Source organism: Rhineura floridana, chromosome 13 (genome assembly GCF_030035675.1).
Source record: "Rhineura floridana isolate rRhiFlo1 chromosome 13, rRhiFlo1.hap2, whole genome shotgun sequence".
In the NCBI taxonomy this organism is placed as follows: domain Eukaryota; kingdom Metazoa; phylum Chordata; class Lepidosauria; order Squamata; family Rhineuridae; genus Rhineura; species Rhineura floridana.
Genome location: NC_084492.1, coordinates 16031081 through 16046235, shown reverse-complemented (window position 1 = coordinate 16046235; position 15155 = coordinate 16031081).

Sequence of the window (15155 nt, the reverse complement as noted above, 5' to 3'; positions counted from 1 at the left end):
ATAAGGAGAACTATTTATGTTGCCTTCGGCTTCTTGGAGGAAAGACAGGATCGAAATGCAATCATCATCATATTAAAATATATCAGGCAGTTTCTGTTTCTATTGATGCTTTCTCTTTCTTCTAAAGCCCAGACAGAAACATGAATTTTTCAAACATCTCTCTATAATTTCAACATTTGCATCATAGGTGAATTGCTCAGAGAAGCTCATGTCAGCAGAGATGTAGAAAGAAACCCTTTCCTTGGAAAGGCTAGAGGTAAAATGACCTTTCCATCAGCTTCTTGTGCTTTGGTTTCACATCTGGCTACAAGCATCCTCCGCTAGTGGGGAGAATGGCAACCATCCCAGTTATTATAAATATTTCTCTTTGCAAATCCTCTTTCTAGGTCTTTTGTTCTGGTACGTCCTACTGATAGAATAGTGTCACATGAGTCAGATTGTTGCGAAAACTCCATATGGTGACTGACAAAAGCGATTTATTCCTCGACAGTTTATCTGTCTAGAGATTGCTTTTAAAGCAGAAAACCATTACCTTTTGTTGGTGTTGTTGACAAAGGCACTGACAGCAGGATATAATTAGGGATGGGATAGCCTAGTGCAGATTTAGTGAGGTTTTTTCTTTCTTTCTCAGAAGCATCATTTCCCTTGCACTAATCCACTTGTGTTGCAAGGGAACTCTGCTTTCAAACAGCTTCGTGTAATTCTAATTAAATGAAAAAACTGTGCTACCCCCACAATGGTATTCATGCTAGAAAGTTATTGTCTTACTGCCAGAACCACAAAGGAAATGTCTACGGTGGCCGAGGCTCTCTTCATCAGAGTGAAATGAAGACCTATTCTTTAAATCAGAGATGAAGAACCTGTGGCCTGCCAGAATTTTTTTTACACCAAGAACCTGCTGGCATGGCCAATGGTCAGGGATGATGGGAGTTGGAGTCCAACAACATCTGGAGGACCACAGGTTCCCCATCTTTAAGTGAAAGGTTTGTGTTGTTAGCTTTAGGCCTGAACAGGGCAAGGGATATGGTCTGAAGGCAAATATTGCAGCAACCTTCTTGAAGCTCACTGGTAGAGCAACTGCCTAGAACTACATCAAGTCACAATAGGTAGAACTGCATCAAGTCACAGTAGGTATGGAATTGTGTGCCAGGCTATGAAACAGCAGTGGAAGAAAATTCACAGATAATAAGGCTATCAATGGCTACTAGCTATGTTGAGGGCTCTGTTCTATCTCAAATGCCAGACACAGAATCCCCCCTGAAATGGGGTGGGAGAGAAATTCATTTTCCATTTAAAGGCAAATCTATCAAATTTGCAATCTCTGAAACAATATGAGAACTGAAGTACAGTCATCCTTCAAAATTCACACTTATCCAAACATTGTGATGTGGTTCTCCAACCAAGCAATGTTTACAAAAAAGAAAAGTGTGGGAAAGTGTGCACAAAAAATGAATATATTAATGAAAAATAACATACAAAATTGCATTAGGAAAAACTGCTTGCAAAAAATTGTGTATTAGTAAACACTCAGCAGAGAAATGTTTTTATTAGGATACACTTACACTAGAATGTTGGTGTATTTTCATGATTGTTGCCGAAATGTGGAGAAATACATTTAAGAATGGAAAAATGAAAAACTGAGAGAACTGAAATTGACAGAGTCTTCCATCCCTGCTCTGAATACCGGTTGCTGAGAATCACAAGAGTGGAGAGAATCTCAGACTCTGCTTGTGAGCTTCAGAGGAACATCTGGATTGCCACAATGAGAACAGAATATTGATGGGCCTTTGGCTTGATCTAGCAGGGCTCTTTTTATGTTCTTAAGGTCCTGGCAATGCAATTATAAGATTTTGGTGCCCCCCCCACATGTGGTGTCTCTTATTCTGGATATGAGATCTGCTTTATTGTTATTAAATATTATTTAATGTTAAGCTATTCTAGCTTCCTGTCATGAACTGATGGGGTGCCATGAACTGATGGGATGGGGTGGGGACATTATCATGCTCTAAAGTTCTTTGCAAGACTACACAAGGGGACTAACACTTCTTAGCACTTCAAGATTATAGGATCAATGCTGACACTCTATGGCTTTGCAAGCAAACCCCATCAGTATTCTTTTAATCATGTGAAACAAACCAGTCAGCACATCATTTAAAAAATTCTATTCCATATCTGCATAATGGCAAATTACAATGGTGTCTAATTATGTGCAGTCTTGATACCCTCCTAGCATAAATGCCATTGAAAATGTCGTGTTCATTCCTAAAAGTCTAAAAAAGTCGTTTGCATGTCTTTATTATAAACATTTTTGCAGTCTAAGGAAGCGTAAGTTCTTTGTGTTAACCTTGCAGAGAAATCCAAATGATCTATGATCTATGCATTCAGGATAATAAGGGCTTCAAAGATTAGTTGATTGATCCCCTAAAAAGCCATCCCTGAATAATTGGACAGCAACTGTTTTAAAAAAAGTTCATTATTTTAATGCAAGAACTTACAAAAAACATGGATTACAGGTACCACCTTTGAGACCCAAGTTGAGGCATAAGAGGGCAAAAATGTATAGACAGACAGGGTGTCCATGCTCCTACTGCTGAACGAATCCCTCCATCTCTGATCTTGTGTGTTTAGTCTGAAGGGGGCTTGCCTTGTTAGAGTTTCCAAAGTGGCTTGTAAGTGTGTTCAGAAAACTGCCGCACAACCCCCCCTTCAGACCTTCAAGCTAAATGGGCAAAAGTTGGAGTGTAGGGGTGCACCAACATGTGGGCCCCCATCCTTCTACACCAGTGGATCTTAAACCTTCTACCCCCAGACCCCACTTAAGACATCTGAAAATCACAAAATGGTCCCATGGAACAGTAAAGCCGGTTGCAAAATGGTGGGTGATGGGAGCAGAGTTTGAAATCATCAGCTGGCTGATAACCCTTTCTACTACTATCTAATCCAACCATGGAAATTGCTAAATTCATTGCCATTGCATTTTCCTTCTGGCAAGGAGTTCCACACCTCAACTTTCCTCAGGCTAAATACAGACATTTGCTCTGAAGGTATTGAGACTCAGCTTCCCCATTTTAGGCAGAATTGGCTGATCCAGATGCTTTAAGTGGAGGCTTTTTTCTTTGATCTTTTTTCCCTCCCCAGAGCCACATGCCTCTCAAAGTATATCTACCCATCTCCTGTCATTTGTTCTCTCATTCTCCCATTTTCACACTCAGTTTGTACATAATCCCCCTAAAAAAAAGCCAGTTTCTTTCATCCCTTCCTGATTATTTTACATTCACTTCTTCCTTCTACAGCTGCTTGCTTCTCTTTTCCTTTTCTTTTCTACTTCCAGCTCAGGTATCAATAGTAATGATAATAACTATTAACCTTTTATGTCTCTTTCTAATGCCCTTCAGAGGTGAGAGACCGTCCTTCCCTCTCCTATCCCCCTCATGTTTCTCTGTTTCTTGACCACCTTTACTCAGCATTCAAGGAATTGCCGGAGCTGGCATTGATCAAACCAGTGGAGACTCCTCCATTAAATCTACCATCTTGCTTATTAAGGGGTGGCACTGTCTGTTGGCTTTCTTCTCCTTAGTTTCCTTGTTGCCCATGTAGAACTCAACAGGAAGGGGGATGGGCACCAGCTATCACTGGATCCAACCCAAAGCCTATGGCATGCCTAGGAAATGAGGCAGGCAAGTGGAAGGTACTGGGAAGCCTGTGGCACTGAGACCCACCTGAGAGTGGCCTAAGGCCCACTGGTGGGTTCCAGCCAGTTTGAGATGCACTGTTCTATACAATTTTGCCCTTGTATGTCCAGACTGAATGCCTGAAGAAGGCTCCATTGGTTCTTCTCTTATCTACATTAGGAAATCCCTCTTCAAGCATGGAACCTGCTGGGACATCTGCATGCATTATCAAAAGGCAAATAAACGTCCCTTCCCTGCAGTATGGTTTTATTCATATTCAAACAACTGCAGATAATTGGCTAATCAACTAACTTCATAATCCTATGCATATCTACTCAGAAGTCTAATAAACTAATTTGTAATCCTATGCATATGTACTCTGAAGTAAGTATTGTTGAGTTTAATGGGGCTTGCACCAATGTAAGTGGGCATAGTAGGATTGTAGATTTCATCCTAATTTCCATGGCTTGTATTCAACTAAGGGCTCAATCGATTTTACCTTTCCACCGGGAAAGTTGGATGCTACGGACTCCTGGATGCACTGGCAGGCTCCTGGCACCACCTGTCTCCACCAGCAGGCCAGCTCCTGCCATCAATGTGGCTGAATGGCAGTACCGCCAGGAACCTGCCATCTTCACCGGGGATGGCCAGGCCAGTGGACGGAGGGCTAGTGGAAGCCCCAAAAATGGGGTGTGGCAGGGGTGGATCCATGGGGGGGACTTCCACGATATCCTTCTTGCATTTGGAGCCCTCACCTGGGTCCCAATCTGCCAGGAGTCTCTGCTGGCCCAAAGGCCAGTGCAGTAAAAACATTACCATGGAAGCCGAAGGGGAGCGCTTACTCCCAGAAGGCCTGTTTGTGGGAGCCAGCACTTTCTGGCCGGCTCATGGACATGGCTCCCAATGGAGCTGGTGTTCAGTCAGGCCAGTGGCTCCCAAGCAGGAAGAGGATTCTGAGGGGTTTCTGCTAGCTCCTCTACCATCACCCCCCCCTTCCGCCGGCTCCCAGACATTTGGATTTCTCTACCTGTCCTACTTAGGGTAAATCCTTTTAAACTAATAAACCTAAGTCATGACTCTTAACTTCAATGGGTCTACTCTGAGTAGGACTAGCAATGCATGCCCCCTATCTATCTAGATGGAAGAGTCTTGAATGTTTTAAACCTTCTAGGAATTTAGATCTAGGAAAGCATATTTTTTTTAAAAAAATAAATAAACCATTCCGGTCAAATGACAGGTTGATTAAATCACTAGATGTCCTGATGAAATACTTTATATTAATGGTATGAAAATGTTCTGCTGAATGAGCCCATGAAGAAGCTGCCACTTGAACCATAGCTGAATTTTAAGAATCAAGTGGCTAAGAATAACACTGTTCCATTTTCAATGTACTAAAAGCTTTTTACTCAGTGGGAAACTAAGTTATTAGAAAGGGCAGTCTGGAAATGAACTGCTAGGAGATTTGGGAGTAGTAGTCCTTGAAGTGAAGATTTAGTATTGTAGATTTTACAATTTATCCATTTTGGGGGGGGGGACTGTGTGATATGTGAGTCACATGGGCAATAAACTTCAAATAGGCTTAAGTGAAGCTAAATGCATCTCAGTATTTTTTTCTTAATTATCTGTGGAACAGAAGAAAAGAAATTAATGAAAAGACATAGGCTCATCTTAGAATAAAAAAGGAAATCCATTTTTATTTTGATAATTCTGGGCAAAGCCTTTTTTGTAAAAAAAAAAAAGATTGAGTGAACAAGGAAAATGTAATGTCTATAGATTGCTGACAATGTTTTATTTTATCATTTTAAAATTTAAATTATAAAAGTGGGTAAAAATGAAGGCCGGAAGACTGAGGCTGATAGTAAAGCAGCCCTCCTGCCATTGTTACTTTTTCATGCGTCAGTGTCAGTTGAAACTTGGAGGGGTCAGTCCTAGTGAGGAGGATAATTCACTAGACACGTTTCAAGACTGTTTCATGCTCTTGTCCTTTTTAACCTTGGCGCTCCTTTGTGCAGGGATTGTAGCGATGAACAATAGTTTGTCATGTAAGTGTGATGGCTCTGCGATATAGCAGACAGCTTCTATGCCCAAATCCAAAGATGGTCCTAGCCTCTTATTGACCTCTTTCCAACAATTCTGACTTGATACGCTAACCAAATACATTTACATCTATCCGTAGAGTCCAAGCTGTCTTTGGATAAACTTTTAGGGCACTCTTTATAGAAATTACATTGATGCACAGAACAAAAATAGTGGTTTGAACAATTCACCCCTAAATCAAATGAACTTAACAGAAGTTGAGGAGATAAGACAAAGCCAGACAACAGCCTTTGAAACACCTGTGTTGGAAGTTGGGTCATTGGGGATTTTTTCACCATTCTGTGAAATTAATGAATCCAAGTAGAAATACAATAAGAACAATAAAGACCCACAGCATACAAAAGGTTCTGTGTTGAACTCCGTAATAATAATATAAAGATACAAGATGCAGTAAAGTCTAAAAGAAATAAAGTCTATGAAGTAATCATGAACAACAGCACACTAGTAGATGCAAACTGTTTCGACTAAATGTCGTCCTCAGATCTTGTTGTAAATGTACTGTCTTTGGCAGGAGTGATAAAAATGTCTTTTACAAACGTAGAATTCCTCTTATAATTGGTATATGCAGCTGGGACATTAATGGCCATTGTAAATATAGGCTGGTTTTTAAGCACGGCAGCTGTGGAAATTAAGTGGGACTGCTCCAATGTCCCTCTTAAGCCAGTGTATAAACCAGGGATGGTGAACACTTTTTGGCCCAAGGGACACATGTCCTTCTAGGCATCCCTTCGGGGGCCGTATGCCAGTGGTGGGTGGGGCCAGAGACAAAAGTGGATGGAGCAACCAAAGGTGATTTTGCCTTTGAACTGTAGACTTGTGTCTACACATTTTCATGCATCCTTTGCTAACATGTGACAACATGTGACACCACTCTTAAAACATCAGCTCTGGCTGTCCATTCACTACCGACCCAGGATCAAGGTCCTTGTCTTAACTTATGAAGCCCTGAACAACTTAGGTCCAGGTTATTTTAGGGACCGTCTGAATCCTTATATCCCAGCTCAATCACTGAGATTATCTGCAGGAGCGGCCTTGGTAATCCCCCAAGTTGGCGAGGCTCATTTAACATCAACACAAAATCGAGCCTTCAATGTCATCAGCCCCGTTCTCTGGAATGCTCTGACAACAGGGATTCAGTGGGCACCTTCTGCTTTAACTTTAAAATGCCAGCTGAAAACCTTTCTGTTCCACCAGGCTTATGCAGGCAATTAAGAAGATGCCATTTTGCAATAGTTGACCTTTGTTTTTATTGTATTTTTAGTGTTTCAATGTATGGTTGCTGTTTGCTTTGTTCTTAACTTGCTGTAAACTGCTTGAATGTTTGCAACAAAATAAATAAATAAATAAATAAAATAAATAGTATATGCATTTTTGTACACATTACTTGGCCTTTAAATGTGAACTGAATCAAATTTCTCCCCCATCTCTAGGGATAGCATGAGCCCCTTGTGGAACTTGAGAAGCTCTTAGGGATCTAAGTCATATTTTGCAAAAGGAAGCACTTTCCCTTTTATTAGCATCTCTTCATGTGTAAGCAACTTGAACTTACTCTCATACAGACACCAAATTAATCTAATGCCCTTTGAAAGGTCTCTTGATCTCCACTGCAATCCCTCTATCAAGTTGCCACATCTTTAGCTAATTATTAACATCACCTCTCTGGATAATCCTCCCTAGGAAGAGAAGGCGCCACAACATAATCTTGTCGGAGGATTATCTCACCACAGGATCATCTTGTTGAAAGATAATTGCATTATAAGGCAAAACTCCTTTTGCATGGACCTAGAAAAAATGTTCTTTCTCTGAAGCATTTTTTTATTATGATCCTAAGTTCATAAAGAAGCTGATTTAGAAGCTGCTAACTTGAATAGTCATGAAAATAGTGCACTGTGCCATTTGATTCTAGACTCCCACTAACGGGCTTTCATTAAAGGACTTGAGAGATAGCAGGGAACAAGACAATTAAAATTACTACCAAGTCAAATACTGGCGACAAAACAGAACTCTGTGTAGGTTAGGGACAAGCAGGGCCGGATTAAGCTGAGGAGGGCCCCTAGGCTGATTCTGAGCCACCCACCGTACCGTCCCATCCCATCCCATCCCCCCGCTTCACCTACCTTTCTGCTTTTTTTGCAGCTGCGTGCACTGCTTGCGCAGGTTCCCTATCAATCAAGATGGCGGCCAAGTTTTCCCTAAGGGGCTGAAGCCTCTGCCGCCATCTTCGTTGATGGCAGCAATGCACGCGTGTAGCATGCATGCGTGCCATCAACCAAGATGGCGGCAGAGGCTTCAGCCTCTTAGGGAAAACTCGGCCGCCATCTTGATTGATGGCAAACCTCAAAAAACAGCAGAGAAAAAGGTAAGTGAAGCAGGGGGATGGCGGGTGGTTCGGAAGCTCTTGTCCCGTGATCCGTGGCTCCTGTCCTGCTTCTGCGGATCGTGGGGCCCCAAGAGCTCGGGCCCCTAGGCTTCAGCCTACTAAGCCTAATGGATAATCTGCCCTGGGGACAGGGGAGAAATTAGATTCAGTTAGCATTTCAAACCAAATCTATCAAATTAGCCCTTTCCAAAACAATATGAGAACCGAAACACAGCTGTCCTTTGAAATTCACACTAACATGATTTTTGCAATGCAGTTTGCCAACCAAACAATATTTTCAAAAATGCATGGTAGAGGAGAGTGTGCATGGAAATGAATATGTGAGTGAAAATAACATACAAAAATGCATTATATGATGAGAAATGGTTTGCAAAAATGTGTCCATTAGTCAAAACTGCCTAAAATGTGTTTGTGAGGAGAAATTCAAACTAAAATACTGGGGAATTTTCATGACGATTTTTTGGGAGGGAAATTGCAAATTGCTGCAGAAATGTGGACAACTGAATTTAGAACTGAAAACACAATAAACTGAGAGAACCAAATTTGACAGATGTTTCCGTCTCTAGCCTCAAGTGAGAACAATGGATCCACAAGCACCCCAAACTATGCAGCTGTTTTTTCAGAGGTAGAGTAACCCCATCCAGAATTAGACAAGGATTTGCAAAATATGTGGGAGGATCCAATTCAATAGTAAGAAGAAGACAAGTGGTTGGACCATCACGTTAGGGTTTGTTTTTTCCCCTCTGATATTTAGAACAGTTTTCAAAGTGGAGTGCATTTCATATTTTCATATCATACAGGCAAACAAAAGTGAAAAAAGCTGGATGCTTGGCAAATTAAATTGTGAATACTCTAGTAGTCACAATTAGAGTATACTAGAGAATATTATATTTTATACAATATTTTAGAAAAAACAATACTCTAGTATAGAGTGAAATTTCTCAAACATTATGCATTGAAGAAGCATTAAATGTTCATTCATTTTGGTGTGTGTAGGGCATCACCACAATTCTCTAACCACTTTTTTGTCTTTAAACAGCTTTCATGCAAGTAAGCATTTATTCTAATATTTTATTTACCTAATATTAATATTCAGACAGAAGGACCATGGAAGCATTGTTAATTAAATATAAATTAATGTGGTCGAATATTTAATTATCTATTCTACACCTCACAACTAATAATTATGTAAATGTCTTACAGTTAATCTTGTTCCAAAGAAATTAAATTAATGGTCTTCAACAAATGAACATTTTGTATGCATTGCAGGACACTTTATCTAAATTTTAACAGCATGGCATTAGTTTCAGATAATAACATGATTACACAAGTTAAATTTAAATGTATACAACACTTTGCTATGGAATTTGAAATGTAATACTAATATAGCATAAATTGGGATTAGTATAGCATTCATACTTTGCTTATTCAGAGAGTTGCAAGATAAAAACAAACAATCGTTCATTAATTATATCAGTATAGAGGCTCAGTGCATATTACCAAGTCACACATATGTCTATTTCTAGAACATGTCACTGTTGATGTTTTTACCTATAATTCCATCTGTTTCCACATCTGCATTAAAAAATCTCTCCAAATATGTATTTAAATGCACACTTGTTAGGGATGGGAAAGAATTTCGATTCAGTTCACATTTCAAGCTGAATCTAGGAAATTAAGACTTTCCGAAACAACATGAGAAATGAAACACAGCCAGACTTCAAAATTTGCACTTATGGACTTCCAGTATGTTGGAAAGTGTAATTTTGATAGATTCAGCTCAAAATGTGAACTGAATCACAATTCTCACCCATCCCTACACATGAGTAAACTTGTGAATGGAGCTAATGACAGAAGAATTCCCTAAGTTAACCAGTGGAGGCTGGACCATTGAAGTGAATGGGGCAATGCCTGTCTAACCTTAGTCTGTCCTCAATCAGACCCTATCTTCCTGCCTGCCTTTCCTCCTTCCTTCCAGTCCAAGGGCTAACATTGCTGTCCGCTTCTTCCTCCTTAGTCTCAGAGTTGCCTTTGTAGACATCCTCTTCCACAACAGGGAGGAAAAGGATGGGGAAATTACTTGCCACTGCCTGTCATTGGCTCTGGCTTCACATACTGTTGGGTTCCCTGCCTTCCGCCCTACCACCACTGAAGTCAACTATGCATTTTGTGAGCTACTAGATATTCCAGCACTAGCGACATATCTTGAATCTGGGAGTTTTGCAAAGGAAAGAGAATAATTTCTATCTATTAACTCTTTCCAGCTGTTTATAATTGTATACACTTCTGTCATCTTCTCCCCCTTATAGCAAATTCTCAGAACATGATTCGCTGTGGATTTACACTTGGTATTCCAGACTTTGACTTGCTACTTTCTTCATTTGGGCAAGACCAGAGCTTGGAAAAGTTACTTTTTTGAATTACAACTCCCATCAGCCCAATCCAGTGGCCATGCTGGCTGGGGCTGATGGGAGTTGTAGTTAAAAAAAAGTAATTTTTCCAAGCTCTGGGCAAGACTTTTACTGAAAGAAAGGAAAGAAATAAAGACTTCTTGGGTTGTATTCAGTAAAGTTCTTGTGTGAGTTGAACAAGTCCTGCTCTCTCTCCTCCACCCTGCAGGACCCCTCCAATCTGCTCTGGGGTTTGGGAGGGTGTATGGGGAGAAGAGAGAGGGGAAATTCTATTGTGCAAATGGAAGTTGTTCCACTTGTGCAATGATTTCATTGGGGTCAACCCATTTACTTCTATTCCTCCTTTACTTTGCAATTTCATCAAACCAGGAGCTGTTTGCACTTCTTTCTGTTAACTTTAATCTTAACTGCATTCAGACAGCAGTTTATTCCTTTTCCCTGCCATTTCCTTACCAAATAATTTCTGTATTTTATTTGATCTTTCATACGACATAAAGGGCGCTTCTGGAAATCTAGCAGAATTTAGTGGAAATTTAGCACTTATTTCCATTTAATCGCTTCTAGAAAACTAAAGTGATGAAATTTGGATGGTATACTGGCATACAGTTCTTTCCTACCATTCTCATGGGGGAATCATGAGGGAACAGAAGTGTGCATGTGCAGAAAGCGTGGGGGAGTAGCAACATGTCCAATGATGTTCATTGTTGTGTCACACCATGCTCACTGAAGTGAATGAAATTTAGCGTGACATGGCAGCATATTGGTCAAAAACCCTCAGTTCCATAATGTGACAGGTACTGCAGTGTGAAAGGAATGTTAGAAATTGGGACAGAAATGCAACTATTCTAGTCAGTAAAATTAACACAATAAACCCCATGTCTGAATGGAGCCTTAAATTAAACTTTTAGCTTCCTCTTGTTTGGGAAAATCACCTATTTGGGGTATTTGATCTATGGACTGGTCCAAGGGCACTTTTGCTAGGGTTGTTCTTTCTACATTGTTGATGACCTTTCCTCATGCCAGCATGATACAGTTATGCCACATAAGGCAGAACTTTCTCTGATAGGAGCATAGAAACACATGAAGCAGCCTTATACCGAGTCAGACCATTGGTCCATCTAGATCAGAATTGTCTACACTGACTGGTAGTGACTCTCCAGGATTTCAGGCAGGATTCTCTCCTAGCCCTATCTAGAGATGCTGAGGGTTGAACCCGGCATACAAGGCCGATACTCTACCACTGAACTGATGAAGTGGATCAGAGTTAGCGTGTGGTATGACTAATGATAGAACCTTGTATGGCAGCTATGGATCATTTACAGGGCAGAGCAAACATGCTTAGTATTAGGGATGGGGGAGGCATTTGATTCAGTTCACATTTGAGCCAAATCTATAACATTTCCACATCCTTCAAAATTTGCTCTTACTTGAATTTTGTTATGCAGTTCTCTGAACACCAATGTGTACAAAAAGTGTGCATAAAATGCTTATGTTAGTGAAAATAACATTCAAAATTGCATTATATCAGGAGAAATTGCTTGCAAAAACGTGACATTAGTCAAAATGGCATACAAAAATGTGTTTATTAGGAGGCATTTGTACTAAAATGCTGAAGGATTTTCATGAGGATATTTTTCTTAAAAATGCAAATTGCTGGGAAATATGGAGAACTCAGTTTAAGACTAGAAAAATGAGAAACTGAGAGGCAAAATTGATGACTCCTTCCATCCCTACAAAGGATTGCCCTATAATGATCATGAGGTACCATGTAAAGTTCTATGAGACCCACAGAGCTCAGTGTGTCTTATTTCCATGTAACTGTGCTAAGGAATGCAGCCCCAGAAGCACATGAGCCACATGCAGTAGTATAACTTTCCCATGACTCAAACTAGCTGGTAACCAACTTTATAGCTTACTTAGCATAATGGTTAGTCCAGCCCTCACTGTTATATTTATTGTTCACTTAATTAAATACAACATTTTGCCTTTACCCAACACACACATATTTAAGTGAATCTCAGGTTATATTTTTTTTTAAAACCCTGTCTTTAATTTGGACAATGCATTTTCACTATTCCTCTAAATTGGACAATGTATTTGAAAATCAAGCAGCCAAACTTTACTATACATGTTCATATTATCTAAATGCTAAGGTAAATGCAATACTTCTGTTCTCTAACTTCTAGGAGCTAGGCTGAGCAGTGGGGGTTTCAATTAAAAACCACAGGAAAGGAAAGGAATATGTCAATAAAACCACAGACTTGTAAGTACTGCATACTAGTTTGCAAACAAACACAGCAAGCCTTCGTGGAGTATGAGTCTATTACTGTAAATTTAGACTGAATGCAGAGCGTTGAAGGTGACTGTCCCAGCATGGTCTCCCTTCAGTTTGTGTAGAGTGAAATGCTATCTGGCTTTTACATTCAAAAACTTGATCTAGTCATATGGCAATGGGACTATAGCCAGCTATGGAAAGCTGAACCAAAAGGAATCATTGCCAGAGCAACATTCAGAAGGGCTTGTTCTATTTGAAAGGTAGGTGCAACTTCAAAGAGTAATACAAGACCTGGATTCACGGACAAATGGAACCTGGTGGGTGGATTGTGCAGACAGAAACAGACAGCCACTGTAATATCACTAGGGATGGAAAGATCTGTCTGTTTCGGTTCTCTCAGTTTCTCATTTTTCCAATGTTAAATTTAGTTCTCTTCATTTCTAAAGTGATCTGTGAATTTTATTTTTAAAAATCCTCATGAAAATTCTCCATTTTAGTGTGAATTTCTCCAAATAAACACATTTTTGTAGGCAGTTTTGACAAAAGTACACATTTTTGCAAGCCACTTCTCATCATTTCATGCCTTTCTGCATGTTCTTTTCACTCATGTATTCATTTTTATGCACACTTTCCCCCAATATATGCATTTTTGTAAATGTTGTTTAGTTGGTGAATTGCACCCCAAAATTCTAATAAATGAGAATTTCAAAGGATGGCTGTGTTTCGATTCTCATATTGTTTCGGAAATTGCGAATTTGATAAATTCTGCTTGAAATACAAACTTAATCAAAGTTCTCACCCATCCCTAAATATCACTACTATACCTAAAGGACCACCTTTCCCCATATAAACCTGTCCAGACCCTTAGATCATAATCTGATGCCCTTTTCTGTGTGCCACCTCCAAGGGAGGTCCAGAGGGTGGCAGTGAAAGAATGGGCCTTCTCTGTATAATCTCTAAGTTACAACATTATTTTCCCAGGGAGACCTGTCTGGCTCCAAGCGTGCAACTGTGGACAACACCAATGGTGTGACTATACTGTTGAAACTGTTTTTAATAATATTTATTGTTGTTGTTGTTATTGTTATTATTATTTTATTTTGATTTAAAATCTCTTTGGGATTTTTAGTGAGAAGTGATGTACAAACCTAATAAACCTAAACCCTCCAGAATGATCTGTGTTATTCTGGGTTCAAATCTCAGCCATGAACTTGCAACATGCCCTAAGGAAAAGCATGATCTTTCAGCTTCCTCTGTACTTTTTATCTCTATCTGGCAAAAGCATCAGATTGCAGTAAAGGCAGTGGAAGAGTGAGTTTCCTACACTTCTAAGAAAACATTGAGCGATCAGAATAACCCTGCTACCCCCCCTTCGAATGCTATAAAAAAGTTCTGGCTGTGGATAGTGCAAATGTACTCTCCCTTGCCATAAAAAAAACACACAAAAGAATTTGCAATTCCCTCATTCAGTATCCCCACAAAACTGAACAGAGTCTGAACTCTTCATTTTCTTCCAAAGTGAATAGAAGGGGAGAGCATAATTAACCTCAGCTAGGGATGCAAGGGCTTAGAGGAAGGCAGTGGTAAAGCACCTCTGAATACCTCTTACCATAAAAACCCTATGAATATATCCAAACGTTTCATAGGGTTGCCATAAGTAGTAATCAACTTGAAGGCATATAACAAGGATGTAAGAATGCATCATTTTCCTTTCTGCCCTCTATCCATTGCATACATCACTTTTTCTCTTCTGCTGCAATTCAGCTTCCACCAAAAACTGTGTTATTCATCTAGCTTTCTTCTGTGACAAAATAATAATAATAATAATAAACATGTAAATTTATGCAATTTACACTGACATTACATTATTCCAAACCACTCATTTCAATGCAAAGGAAACACAATGTAAATGGGGAAAATGTAATCAGTGATGTATCATCCATAGGCTGAAAGCCACAACAGTTAATATTGATCATATTCACTGCATTGATTTCCATCCTGGAAATAAAATTAATAAGCAGACACTGGAAAATTTCACTCCTGTTTCCATTTTTGTTAGAATTCTCTGACACCTCTAACCTCCATTTCCATGATGACAGAAGCAGTTTTCTGGAGCATTTGACAGGTGTCAGATTATGAGATTTCATATTTGAAGCATGCCAAAATCAAAAGTATCAAAAATGTCAATAATTCTAAACTACTTAAATATGAATTTGGACACATGCAAGTGATGTTGTACTAGATTGGCCTTTGGTCTGATCCAGCAGGACTCTTCTTATGTTCTTGTCTTTTTAGAATATGGAATCTCCATTTCACCATAA